At 36.3% G+C, this 15166-nt stretch overlaps 1 pseudogene; it reads right to left on the reverse strand.

Moving 5' to 3' along the window:
• Positions 1 to 821, reverse strand: LOC119472905 (annotated as a pseudogene).
• Positions 822 to 15166: the final 14345 nt, after the last annotated feature.

Raw genomic sequence — 15166 nt, forward strand, 5'->3', positions numbered from 1 at the left:
TCAGTGGCCACTGGATTTAGGACTAGTCCAAGATCTTGATCTAGATTTTGACCTAGACCTAGACTATGATCTTGACTGGGATTTGGAGCAAGGTGGTTCCCTTTTCCTTGATTCCTTTTTATGTCTTGAGAAAGACTTGTGTTTTGGAATCCGTTTTAGAGTTGCCTGTAGTTTTGGTATGAGATGCAGACTTAGAATGTGATTTAGCCTTCATTTCTTTCTTGGGCTGGGACTTGGACTGTGATCTTGAAAAACACGGATATCAGTGATTGACTATCATTGTTGGAACGGCTTCTGCTACACTGTGGTCTTTCAGTCCATCCACTATTTCTAGGACTACAAGGTCTTTTATAGATGTAAGCAAAATACTGAATTCTTGGTCTTCTTTCATAACTTTGGCTTCTAGAATATCTGTATCTGTCATAATCGTAGCGTGAAGAACTGTACACATTCCTCCCTTCCTTTGCTTTCATCTGATTTGGTGTCTTCCAATCCCCCTGTGCAAACTATTTCAGTTTGACATCCACAAATCCACTTTCTCTCCAAATTATGTAAAGCATCTTCAGCATCGATAACATCCTCAAATTGAACATAAGCAACTCTTCTTGGACAGTGAGTGTAAGTGGAACATACACATCAACTAGAGGATCATAACGACCAAATTCACACCATAAATCATTGGGCCTGCTGTTGTTGGCCCCATTCCTGATGGGGTACCTTGGAGGATGCAGGTAGCTGTATGTGACTGCTGTGTGAGTCTTAGTGCCAGGGGACATGGACTCAGCAAACCGTCTAGCCCCTGGCAGCCAATCCTCAGACATGCACAGCCAGAGGGCTCTACTACAGCTAAATTAATTCTTGTATATAAGACTAAGAATTTACCAGTTTTGTAGTAAATATAGTGATTCTCAAAGTTTAGTTTGTATCCAAATCACTTGAAGGGCTTGCAAAATGCAAGTTACAACCTCCCACCCAGTACTCTGGGGTGGACCTTGAACATTTGCATTTCTAAACAGGTGATGATGATGATGATGATGCTTGTCCAGGGACCACACTTTGAGAAATACCGGTATCTACTAATAGTTCTTTTAACTCTGGCTGGATGTAAAAATTTCTGGCTTTGGTGCTAGCTTTATTTTAAAAATTCTGCAAGTCATTCTGATGCACTGGAGTGGAGAATCACTGGTGTGTGCAATTAGCCAAGTTGTAGAAGATATAAAATTTGCAATAGAAGTCAAGATTTTAAAAGACAAATGATAAAAAGATAATGCACTGAACTTAAGAGCCAGGACTACTTTCTAACTTTCTGGACTATCCCTATGTGCAAATAATTTAAATTCTGGGTTCTAACCCTATGGGCAAACAATTCAAATTCTGTGACCTTCTGTAAAACAACGACATCATAGGATGATCATCAATGTACTTTCAAACCAAAATTTTATAATATACCTTTTTAGCATGGGCATTTCACACTAGCAGGGGGCATTTCACACTAAGAAGTGATGTAACGTAACATTAATTAGCATTACTAATATAAAAATAAATAAAAATATAAATTTGATGATTTTATTTATACTGTTTTGTTAACTAGATGCTTAAGGTGGGATGGGGGACCTATTAAATAATGATTGTTGGTTTTAATTTCTTATAGCAAGTAGTCAACAACAGTGTCCAGTAGGTGGCGATAGTAGCCTTTCATACAACTTTAAAATAATTGTGTACTTACTAGTCAATAATTGTTTTCTCACTTGCCTGTACAAATAGCACAAAATACTTTGTAGGCCACCTGGAGCTTTATTTCAGAGAGAATCTTTTGTTTGTTTATTTTATTCTATTTTGGGACTATAACAAATTTTGCTTTAGGTTTCTGTGATCATGCATATTTAGAGGTTTGTAAAAATTCTTTTTTTATGTTGAAAATGTAATTTTAATAGTTAATTCTTCATCTTACATAGGAGCACAATAAAATACACTACAATCTGAAGAAACTCCAGAATTACGGGAATAAGAATGAAGAAAATTCAGATGGGCTACAATATCCATCTTAAACTGCAAGAGACAAAGATCCAACTCGAAGGTTAGCATTTATGTATTTATGACTTGCTACATTTGTGACTTAAAGAACGGTTTTGTGAGGGGAGGAACTCTGTCAATGAAGAAGAAAAATTACTGAATTTCAAATTAAAGAATAAAAGAAGCTCCCATAGCAAATACTAGAGGGATGAAAGTAAGAATCATTAATTGAGGATTTGATGCTCTCAAAAGAATCCCTTTCTAATAACACACAGGCTGGATGCTTGAGATCTGCAGGTTTATAAGGAAGATTCACAGATGCCTCAGCAAATCCCAAATGATTATCAGATCAGTGTTTCTTAATCACACTCCAAAGGTTACAGATAAAATTTTCAGACAAGAACCAAGAAAAAGTCATAACCCAAATTTTAGGCAAAAATGTGGCACAACTGTGAAAGTCCTACATGTCAGTTACAACTGCTTTCTTTGCTGTGACTTTCCTGTACAGTAATATTTAAACACTGTGGCAAGACACCAATGACCATCTAATCCGACAACACAAATACATTTATTTCAAATTCCCAGGAGGTTAAAAAAGGTTAGATACTGATGCTTTATGCATACTCAGGGCCAGTTTATAAATATTCCATTCAATACGATCTTAACACAAATCTGCATCAGTGAAAAGAAACTGGCAAAGTCTACCTCTTGCCGTTCAATTTGTCAGATGGTGAAGACCAGGACAGAATGTTCCATCAGTTTTAATTTTAAAGTATGATTGTCACATTGGGAAAAATGAAATAAACACAGTAAAATAAACTGTACAAAGGCAAAGTAGAATAACAAAAAATATTTTACTAAAACATAAGATTTACAGAAGTTTCCAGACAAGCCATACAAAATGGTCACAAGCTTTTTTTGAAGCGGGGAATCTATACTTGACAGTAAAGTCACAATTATTGGTGAGGGCTGTTTTTAAAACTTTTATTATAGAATTTTTCAAATATGAAGAAAATACAATAATGAATACCCACCCAACTTCAGCAATGGTCAATGTTCTGCTATTGTTCCCATTTTACCTGTCCCTTCCATCTACCCAGCGCCAAGCTTGTTGTCATCCCTTTTATAGTACTTAGAAGCAAATCCCACATATTGTATCACTGAACCTATAGAGCTTTAAAAGTTGTCAAGCTATAATTACAAGAAGGTTGTAGGTGCATTATTTCCGAACCCATTGTTTTTGTGTATTACTCTAGCCATTGAGTACCGTTAGTTTTTGTTTGTTTGGACTCTATTTTTCACATAGTAATGAACCAAACACCTATTTCTAGTGCTTTGAGAACTGGAAGTAGGTGGTAGCATAACTAGCCATAAAAGGTTGTATGTAAATATCAACATTTTTAAAATACAAAATTAATATCTTCACTTAAATTTTTGTTTTTTACTTTTAAAATTTTATTATTGTTTTTGAGACAGGGTCTCACTCTGTCACCCAAGGCAGGAGTGCAGCAGTGCAATCACAGCTCCCTGCAGCCTCGACCTCCTGGGCTCAAGTGATCCTCAAACCTCAGTCTTCCGAGTAGCTGGGACCACAGGTGCATGCCATGCTGCCCATCATGACTGGCTGACTGTTTTATTTTTTGTAGAGGTGGGGTCTCACTGTGTTGCTCAGGATGATCTCAAATTCATAGGCTCAAGCAATCTGCCCACATCAGCCTCCCAAAGTGCTGAAGTTACAGGCACAAGCTGCAGTGCTTGGCTTTTTACTTTTCAATAAAAATATAAAATTAGAAATTTATTCTTATAAAGAATAGAAGATATATTTGGATATCTATTTATCCAAGGTATCCGTAAGAACAAAAAGTTTTACTGTATGGTTTTTATCTAAAATATGGAGGCATATTAAATTTTGACAGAGAAATGAATATGATTGAGAATTTAAAGAACTCAATGACTCATAATTCCTAAAACAACCACTTAACATTTTGTTATATTTTCTTTTTCTCCTTCCTATGTGGAGGTCTCCGTCTTCCCTGAAATTACATGTTTATGTCAGATGTGGAGTAGAAGGGAGACATCCCGGCTCTGGAGGTTTTCCACATCCCTGGCTCTTCAGTCACTTTCCATTGATGAAAAGCCACCAAAACAAAAACAAAAACAAAAACACCCAATTTGAAGTATTTGCTAAATGAATGAAAGGCCTAACACTTTCTGTGTCTTATTATATGTTATCTAAAATTCTTTCTTTTCTTTTCTTTTTCTTTTCATCTTTTTTTGGGGGGATAGGGTCTTATCTGTTGCCTAAGCTAGAGTGCAGTAATACAATCACAGCTCACTGCAGCCTCAGACTCTTGGGCTCAAGCAATCATTCCACCTCAGCCTCCTGAGTAGGTGGGACTACAGGAGTGTGCCACCATAATTGCCTAATTTAAAAAAATCCTTTTTTGTAGAGGTAGGGTCCCACTATGTTGTCCACGCTGGTCTAAAATTCCTGGCTTCAGGCAATTCTCCTACCTTGGCCTTCCAAAGTACTGGGATTGTAGATGTGAGCCATGTGTTTGGCTTGTAAAACTTTATAATACTGCTTCCTTTGTTGGTTATTGCTTTAATGAAAATTATTTTATTCAAAATTTTAAGTTAAAGACAACAACCTGGTGTTTCCCAAAGGTCAATCAATACATGTACTCAGAAAACTCTGAGGAGTTGTATCACTCACGGTACAAGAAATTAATTTAGATTACAAGTATATCAGATTTTCAATTAATAGTTAAGTATATCTTTAATGTATTGTAGGATAAGATAACTAACATAAAGACCATGATGTCATGAAATTGTTTCCTAAGATGACATTACAACAGGTAATTACATTTATTTTTAAAACCCATTAAAATATTAAGTAAGATTATAAATTATATAAACTGCCAAACTGTTTTCCAAAGCAGCTATGCCAATTACATTCCCTCCAGCAATAGATGAGTGTTCCAGATTCTCCACATCTTTGTCAACACTTGGAGCTGTCTGTCTGTACATTCTTTTAGCTATTTTAGTGGGTGTGTAGTAGTCATATATGTTTTGAGAAAATAAGTTATTTTGCTGAGAAAGTATATGGGGGAAAATGATAGTAGTTTTGAAACATGGGCCATTTAAAGGATGGAGTATATGTATGCTATGAAGCTCCAGAAGTAGAGCTAGGCAGGACTAACATAGACTTCATAAAGAAGCAAATTCTGGTACAAAGTAAGGCAAAACTTAAATGCTATGGACCCTCTTGCATAATGGTAGTGATTGAGCATATTTACATCCAGCTGTATCAGTGTTCTTCAATTACAGTCAGTAGAAATTGACTGACTTAACGAGAGTCATGTATTATAAGGATATGGAGTGGGTCACAGAATCAAAGGAAAAGCCACACAACTGGAACTTGGAAAGGATAGGAAGCAGAAGGGCGTCGTAAGAGATCCATGTCACAGAAACCAGCAAACAGCCTCCTCAGAGAGCTACTGTCAAGGTGAATTAGTTCTGTTTTCTGACCTTGTGTCACTCACGATTTAAATTCTAAGGGGAGAGAATCTGCTTGGCCTACTTTAGTCAACGTGCCCACTTCTTGATCAGAAGAAGGCAGAATTGATAATCTGACCAAAGTGCATGTGGTAGGGTAGAAAAGCTCCCCAAAGAAATAATTAAGTGACTTTACCAAAAAAGGGCTACTGGGGGCTAGGCAGGAAAAACTAACAGATGCCACTATACTAGGTCACTACCTTTGATGAATATTTGGGAGAAATTAGTAGCAGTGACAGGAGGGGGCCACAAAACTCTCTCAAGACCCATTTATTACTTGAATTTTTATTAAATGCCTTCTCCTACAGTTCTATGAAATCAATAACTACATTGTATTGAATTCAAAATATTAACTTCATTACCCTGAAAGTGTGTTACATAAATAGCAAATATTCTTTGGCTGCAAAAAGATTACTAATTTGTTTTTTAGAGGGGAGAGATGCCAATTTCATTTTATTAAACATAAATACAAACATATATGTAATTACACATGAACAAATTCTATGGTAAAAATAGTCTGTCGATTGCAGTATACTGAGCTCCATAGAGACAGTGCTGGGGCAAGTGAGAGCCAGATGGGCACTGGGCAACTCTGCCTTGTTGAGGAAAGATAGCCAAACATGGGCAAAGCAGATCCTAAGAAGCCACGAGGCAAAAGTCATCATATGTGTTCTTAGTGCCAGCTTGTTAAGAGGAGTACAAGAAGGAGCACCCAGATGCCTCAGTCAGCTCCTCAGAGTTTTCTGAGAAGTGCTCAGAGAGGTGAAAGACAACTTCTGCTAAAGCAATAGGAAAATTGGAAGATATGACAAAGGTGGGCAAAGCCCATTATGAAAGAGAAATGAAAACTTACATCCCTCCTAAAGGGGAGACAAAAAAGAAGTTCAAGGTTCCAATGCACCCCCAAGAGGCTTTCTTCAGACTTTTTCTTGTTCTGCTATGAGTATCACCTCAAAATCAAAGGAGAACATCCTGGCCTAAACATTGGTGATGTTGGAAAGATGCCAGGAGAGATGTGGAATGGCGCTGCTGCAGATGGCTCGGAGCCTTATAAAAAGAAAGCTGCGAAGCTGAAGAAAAATGTGAAAAAATATTGCTGCATACTGAGCTAAAGGAAAGCCTGATGCAGCAAAAAGGGAGTTTTCAAGGTTTGAAAAAGAAAAAAAAAGAAACAGGAGGATGAGAAGAAAATGAAGAAGATAATGATGAATAAGTTAATTTTAGCACAGTTTTTTTTTTTTTTATCTATAAAGCATTTAACCTCCCTGTACACAACTCACTCCCTTTATAGAAAAAATTGAAGCATAAGTTTGTGTAAGATTTGTTTTTAAACTGTACAGTGTCTCTTTTTGTGGAGTTAACACACTATCAAATGTGTCTTTAGATAGCCTTGTCCTGGTGGTAATTTCAGTAGGCACTAACCTTGCTTGCTACGGCATGGGGGTATAGCTTGATGAATTTTCCCAAAATAAACATTTATCTAGCACACAAATCAAGAAATAGTTCAGAACCCTAGAAACCCTTTAGAAACCACTCTCAGTCAAGGTAATCACTATTATGACTTCCAAGACCATGTATTTGTTTTGCCTGATTTTGAAAATTACTTTAAATGGAATAATTATCATATGTGATTTTGGGGGAGGTCTGGGTTCATTCATTCAGCATGAACTAGAGTTCTTTTTGTGGGAAGGTTTTAAGTTACCATTTAAATTTATATAACTAATACAGAGCTATTCAGATTTTTAAAATTTCTTCTTTTACCAGTTTGGTTGTATAATTTTTGACTGTCAAGGAATTGATCTATTTCATCTAAGTTGTCAAAATTATTGGAATAAGTATGTTTAAAATATTTCTTTATTATACCTATACTTTTAATATCTATAATATTTATGGTGATGCTTCTCTTCCTTTTCTATACTTGAAATGTGGCTTCTCTCTTTTTTCTTGATTGGCTTAAACTAGGAGTTTATTATTTTATCAATCATTTATTAAAAGTAGCATTGATTTATTGATTTTTCTTTATTATTTGTATATTTTCTATTTAATTGCAAATTTTATAGGAGCCCTATTAAGAGGTAATTCACGTATCATACAATGTGTCCATTTAAAGTGTACATTCTGTTTTTTAGTTTTTCAAAATTGCACTACTGTCATCATAATCAATTTGAGAACAATTTCACAACCGCCTTCTCCAAAATACCATATCTAGTCACTGTCTTTTTTTCTAGCATACCCAGCTATAGGCAACCACCAAACTACTTTCTATCTCTATAAATATGCCTATTCTGGATGTTTCATATAAATGGAATCAAACAATACATAACTTTTTGTTTCTGACTTCTTTCACTTAGTATAATGCTCCTAAAGTTTCATCCATATTTTAGCATGTATCAGTACTTCATCTATTTATTTTTTTAACTCAAACTTCTTTTAACCATTCATTTACTTTTATTTTTGAATGATATTCCATTGTGTAGATTCATCACATTTCATTTATTCATTCTTCAGTTGATGGATATTGGCATTGTTTCCATTATTTGGCTATTGTGAAAATTCTGCTATGATGTTGATTGTTTCCTTTGCATCAGCTTTTAAATTTGAAACAATTCAATTTTTTCTATTTTTGCTTTTGTTGTATGCAAATTTGGGGTCACATCTGAAAAAACATTGTCCAGATTAACATGACAAAGCTTTCTCCCCATGTTTTCTTCTAGTGGTTTTACAATTTCAGGTCTTACAGCTTACTGTTTTAAATTGATTTTTGTATATGGTGTGAGGTGAGGGTCCATTTATTCTTTTGCATGTGGACATCCACTTTTTCCAATACCTTTTATTGAAGAAACTGTCCTTTTCCCACTGGATGCTCTTGGTACCTTTGTCAAAGGTCAATTGACCATAAATGCATGGGCTTATTTCTGGGCTCTCTATTCTGTTCTATTGTTTGATATGTCCATGCTTATATCAACACCATACTGTTTTGAAGACTGTAGCTTGTAATTAAAAAAAAATAAGATAGTGCTATACCTCCAGCTTTGTTCTTTTTGTGCAGCTATTTGGGGTATTTGGTGCTTCCATGGGAATTTAAAAAAATTTTTTTTTCTATTTCTGTGAAAAATGCCACTGGAACTTTGATAGGGATTGCATTGAATTTGTTCAGACTATTTTGGGTTTGGAAGTTTCTAATAAAGAAGTTTCTAGTGCTAAACATCACCATTGAAAAAAAAAATCTTAAACATCCTAACTTTACATCTCAAGAAACTAGAAAAAAACAGAATAAACTGAGTCCAAATTTGACAGGAAAAAAATAATGAAGATCAGAACAGAGATAAATGAAATAGAAATGAGAAAAAAAAATAGAAAAGATCAATGAAACTGAGTTGGTTTTTTGAGAAACTAAATCAACAAACTGTTAAGAAGACTAAAGAAAAAAAGAGAAGACTCAAATAAATAAAATTATAAATGAAAGAAGAAACAATACAACTGTTACTACAGAAATACAAAGGCCTTTAAGAGACTACTATGAAAAATTGTATGCTAACAAATTTAATACCTAGAAGAAGCAGATTGATAAGTTCCTAGAAAGATATAACCTACCATTACTGAATCATGAAAAAATAGAAAATCTGGACAAACCAATAAAGAATAAGTAGATTGAAACAGTAATAAAAAGTCTCTCATCAAAGATAAGCACAGGGCCTGATAGTTTTAACTGCTGAATTCTACCAAATATTTAAAGGGCAATTAATGCCAATCCTTCTCAAATTCTTACGAAAAATTGAAGAGGAAGTAGCAATTCCAAACTCATTTTTATGAGACCAGCATTATTCTGATATTAATGTCAGACAAGGACACCACAAGAAAATTATAGGACAAAATCTCCCAATTAATGTGGATACAAAAATCCTCAGCTTTGTGTGCAACTGTATGTATCCTTTTCTTTTTACACTAACCCATTACTCTCTAAAGAATGCAAGATCCCCAGAAGCAGCCACCACTGTTTACTCAACTTTGTATTCTTTATAGCCTAGCACAAACCTGGCACACAAAGGTTTGTTTACCAAACTGACTGGCCGATTGGAAGTACTGAAAAACAGGAGTGTTCCTGCAACTAAGGGAAGTTTAGAGAAGTGACAGGCATAGAAGATTTATGTTTAAGCAAGAATAAAAACATTATGGCTCCCTTATATCAATTTGGACTCTCAGTTCCTGTCGGGCAAAGACTGTGTATTAATTTCCACATTTACTAAGGCACCTAATATAAGTGCTTTATATAAACAAATTCATTGCCATGTCTACAGTCTTAGCATAATACCTTTCATGTAGAAATGACTGTTTTTGGAATAAATAAATTTTAGGTCAACATAAAAAAAATCCTCAACAAAATACTAGCAACCTGAATTCAACAGCATATTAAAAGAAATCATATACCTCCTCAAAATACTAGCAATCTAAATTTAAAAGGATCCTACACCTTTCTTTAATGATCAAGTGGTATTTATTTTGGGGATGCAAGGATGGTTCAACATATGCAAATTACCAAATGTTGTACAACACATTAATAGAATGAAGATAAAAATAATATGATCTTCTCAATAGATACAGAAAAAGCCTCTGACAAAATAAAACATTCTTTCATAATAAAAACTCTCAATAAATTAGGTATAGAAGGAATTCTCCTCCATATAATAAAAGCCATGTATGACAACCTATAACCAATCATACTCAATAATAAAAATTGGATGCTTTTTTTCCTAAAATCAGGAACAAGACAAAGTGCCAATTCTTGTCACCTCTATTGAACATAGTACTGGAAGTCCTAGCCAGAGCAATTAGATAAGAAAAAGAAATAAAAGACATCTAAATCATACAGGAAGTAAAATTGTCTCCGTTTGCAGATGGCCTGATCTTATATATAGAAAGTCCTAAAGACTCCACCAAAAAACTGATAAAAGTAAGAAATAAATTCAATAAAGTTGCAGATACAAAATCAGCATTAAAAAATCATCAGCATTTTTTATCTACTCACAGTGAACTATGTGGAAAAAATCAAGAAAACATTCTCATTCACAATAGCATAAAAATATTACTTAGAAATATATTTAACTGAAGATGGCCAAATAGGAACAGCTCAGGTCTGCATTTCCCAGTGACAGTGTGCCAGAAGATGAGTGATCCCCACCTTTCCTACTGAGTTCCAGGTTCTTCTCATTGGGACTGGTTAGACAGTGGGAACAGCCCAAGGTGGGCAAGCAAAAGTAGGGTGGGGCATAGCCTCACCCAGGAGGCACAATGGGCCAGAGAATTCTCTCTGCCAGCCAAGGGAAGCCTTAGAGACTTTTCCAGACACTCCAGCACTCTGGCTCAGATACCGCGCTTTTCCCACGGTCTACACAACCCACAGACCAGGAGATTCCCTCTGGCACCTACAACACCAGTGCCTTGGGTTTTTAGCACAAAACTGGGCGGCAGTTGTGGGTTCCTCTTCAGCAGACTTAAACGTCTTCTGGCAGCCCTGAAGGGAGCAATGGATCCCACAGAACAGTGCTTGAGCTCTGTTAAGAAACAGGCTGCCTCCTCAAATGGCTCCCTGACCCCCTGTGTATCCTAACTGGGAGACACATCATACAGGAGAGCTCTGGCTGACATCTGGCAGGTGCCCTTTGGGATGAAGCTACCAGAGAAAGGAACAGGCAGCGATCTTTGCTGATCTGCAGCTCCTACAGGTGATTCCCAGGGAAGCAGTGTCTGGAATGGACCTCCAGCAAACCCCAGCAGACCTGCAGCAGAGGGGCCTATTAGAAGGAAAACTAACAAACAGAGAAATATCTTCAACATCAACACAAAGTAGATCCATTCAGAAGCCCCATCTAATAGTCACCAACTTCAAAGGCAAAAGGTAGATAAATCCACAAAGATGGGAAGGAACAAATGCAAAAAAGCTGAAATCGCCAAAAGCCAGAATGCTTCTTCTCCTTCAAGGGATCACAACCCCTCACCAGCAAGGGAACAAAACTGGATGGAGAATGAATGTGACAAATTAACAGAAGCAGGCTTCAGAAGGTGGGTAATAACAAACTTCTCTGAGCTAAAGAAGCATGTTCTAACCCAGCGCAAGGAAACAAAGAACCTTGAAAAAAGGTTAGATGAAATGCTAATGAGAAAAACCACTGTGGAGGAGGACATACACAACATGATGGAGCTGAAAAACACAGCATGAGAACTTCATGAAGCATACACAAGTTTCAACAACTGAATCGATCAAATGGAAGAAAGGATATCAGAGATTGAAGATCAACTCAATGAAATAAAATGAGAAGGCAAGATTAGAGAAAAAAGTGAAAAGAAATGACCAAAGCCTCCAAGAAATATGGGATTTTGTAAAAAGACTTAATCTGTATTTGATTGGTGTACCTGAATGTGATAGGGTGAATGAAACCAAGTTGGAAAACACTCTTCAGGATATTATCCAGGAGAATGTCCCCAACCTAGCAAGAAAGGCCAACAGTCAAATACAGGAAATATAGAGAACACCACAAAGATATTCCTCAAGAAGAGCAACCCCAAGGCACATAATAATCAGATTCACCAGGGTTGAAATGAAGGAAAAAATGCTAAGGGCAGCCAGACAGAAAGGTCAAGTTACCTGCAAAGGGAAGCCCATCAGACTCACAGCAGATCTCTCAGCAGAAACCCTACAAGCCAGGAGAGAATGGGAGTCAATATTCAACATTCTAAAAGAAATGAATTTTCAACCCAGAATTTAATATCCAGCCAAACTAAGCTTCATAAGTGAAGGAGAAATAAAATCCTTTATGGACAAGCAACTTCTGAGAGATTTTGTCACCACCAGGCCTGCCTTAAAAGAACTCCTGAAGGCAGCATCAAACAGGGAAAAGAACAACCAGTACCAGCCACTGCAAAAACATACCAAACTGTAAAGACCATCAACACTATAAAGAAACTGCATCAATTAACAGGTGAAACAACCAGCTAACATCAAAATGGCAGGATCAAATTCACACATAACGATATTAATCTTAAATGTAAATGGGCTAAATGCACCAATCAAAAGACACTGACTGGCAAATTGGATAAAATGTCAAGACCCATTGGTGTGCTGTATTCAGGAAACCCATCTCATGTGCAAAGACACACATAGGCTCAAAATACATTTACCAGGCAAATGGAGAGCAAAAAGAAAGCAGGGGTTGCAATCCTAGTCTCTGATAAAATAGACTTTAACCCAACAAAGTTCAAAAGAGACAAAGAAAGGCATTACATAATGGTAAAGAGATTAATGCAACAAGAAGAACTAACTATTCTAAATATATATGCACCAAATACAGAAGCACCCAGATACATAAAGCAAGTTCTTTATAACCTACAAAGAGACTTAGACTCCCACACAATAATAGTGGGAGACTTCAACGCTTCACTGTCAATACTAGACAGATCAATGAGACAGAAAATTAACAAGCATATTCAGGACTTGAACTCAGATCTGGATCAAGCAGACCTAATAGACATCTATAGAACTCTCCACCCCCAACCCACAGAATATACATTCTTCTCAGCACCACATCGCACTTATTCTAAAATTGAGCACATCATGAGAAGTAAAACACTCCTCAGCAAATGCAAAAGAACGGAAATAACAAGAAACAACCTCTCAGACCACAGCACAATCAAATTAGAACTCAGGATTAAGAAACTCACTCAAAACCACACAGCTACATGAAAACTAAACAACCTGCTCCTCAATGACTACTGGACAAATAATGAAATGAAGGCAGATATAAAGATGTTCTTCAAAAAAAATGAGAATGAAGACACAACGTATGAGAATCTCTGGGACACTTACTTTTAAAGCAGTGTCTAGAGGGAAATTTATAGCGCTAAATGCCCACCAGAGAAGTCAGGAAAGATCTAAAATCTACACCCTAACATCACGATTAAAAGAACTAGAGGAGCAAGATCACACAAATTCAAAAGCTAGCAGAAGACAAGAAATAACTAAGATCAGAGCAGAACTGAAGGAGATAGAGACACAAAAACCCTTCAGAAAATCAATAAATCCAGGAGCTGTTTTTTTGAAAAAGATCAACAAAATAGATAGACCACTAGCCAGACTGATAAAAAAAGAGAGAAGATTCAAAGGCAAGAAGTAACTAAGAGCAGAACTGAAGGAGATAGAGACACAAAAATCCCTTCAAAAAATCAATAAATACAGGAGCTGGTTTTTTGAAAATGATAAACAAAATAGATAGACTGCTAGCCATACTAATAAAAGGAAAAGAGAGAGGATTCAAAAGATGCAATAAAAAATGATAAAGAGGATATCACCACTGATTCCACAGAAATACAACGTACCATCAGAGATTACTACAAACACCTCTATTCACATAAACCAGTACAGCTAGAAGAAATAGATAAATTCCTGGACACTCACACTCTCCTAAGACTAAACCAGGAAGAAGTTGAATTCATGAACAGACCAATAATAAGGTCTGAAGTTGAGGCAGCAGTTAATAGCCTGCCAGCCAAAAGAAGTCCAGGACCAGGTGGGTTCACAGCTGAATTCTACCAGTGGTACAAAGAGGAGCTGGTACCATTCCTTCTGAAACTATTCCAAATAATGCAAAAAGAGGGAATCCTTCCTAATTCATTTTATGAGACCAACATCATCCTGATACTGAAACCTGGCAGAGATGTAACCACAAAAGAAAATTTCAGACCAATATCTGCAATAAACATTGATGTGGAAAGCTTCAATAAAATACTGGCAAACCGAATCCAACAGCACATCAAAAAGCTTATCCGTCAAGATCAAGTAGGCTTCATCCCAGGGATGCAAGGCTGGGTCAACATACACAAGTCTATAAACATAATCCACCACATAAACAAAACCAAAGACAAAAACCACACGATCATCTCAATAGATGAAGAGAAGACTTTTGACAAAATTCAGCAGCCCTTTATGCTAAAAACTCTCAACAAACTACATCTTGATGGATTGTATCTCAAAATAATAAGAGATATTTATGACAAACCCACAGCCAATATCTTACTGAATGGGCAAAAACTGGAAGCACTTACTTTGAAAACTGGCACAAGACAAGGATGCCTTCTCTCACCACTCCTATTCAACAGAGTATTGAAAGTTCTGGCTAGAGCCATTGGGCAAGAAAAAGAAATAAAGGTCATTCAAATAGGAAGAGAGGACATCGAATTGTCGATGTTTGCAGATGACATGATTGTATATTTAGGAAACCCCATGATCTCAGCCCCAAATCTCCTTAAGCTGATAATCAACTTCAGCAAAGTCTCAGGATACAAAATTAATGTGCAAAGATTGCAAGTATTCCTCTACACCAATATTAGACAAACAGAGAGCCAAATCATAAGTGAACTCCCATTCATAATTGTTACAAAGAGAATAAAAGACCTAGAAATACAACTAACAAGGGATGTGAAAGACCTCTTCAAGGAGAACTTTCTTCACATAATTGAAAAAAGCCACCTTAATCTTTACATGGAATCAAAAAAGAGACTGCATAGCCAAGACAATTCTAAGAAAAAAGAACAAAGCTGGAGG

The sequence above is a fragment of the Cebus imitator genome, unplaced genomic scaffold (assembly GCF_001604975.1).
Source record: "Cebus imitator isolate Cc_AM_T3 unplaced genomic scaffold, Cebus_imitator-1.0 Scaffold123, whole genome shotgun sequence".
NCBI lineage: Eukaryota > Metazoa > Chordata > Mammalia > Primates > Cebidae > Cebus > Cebus imitator.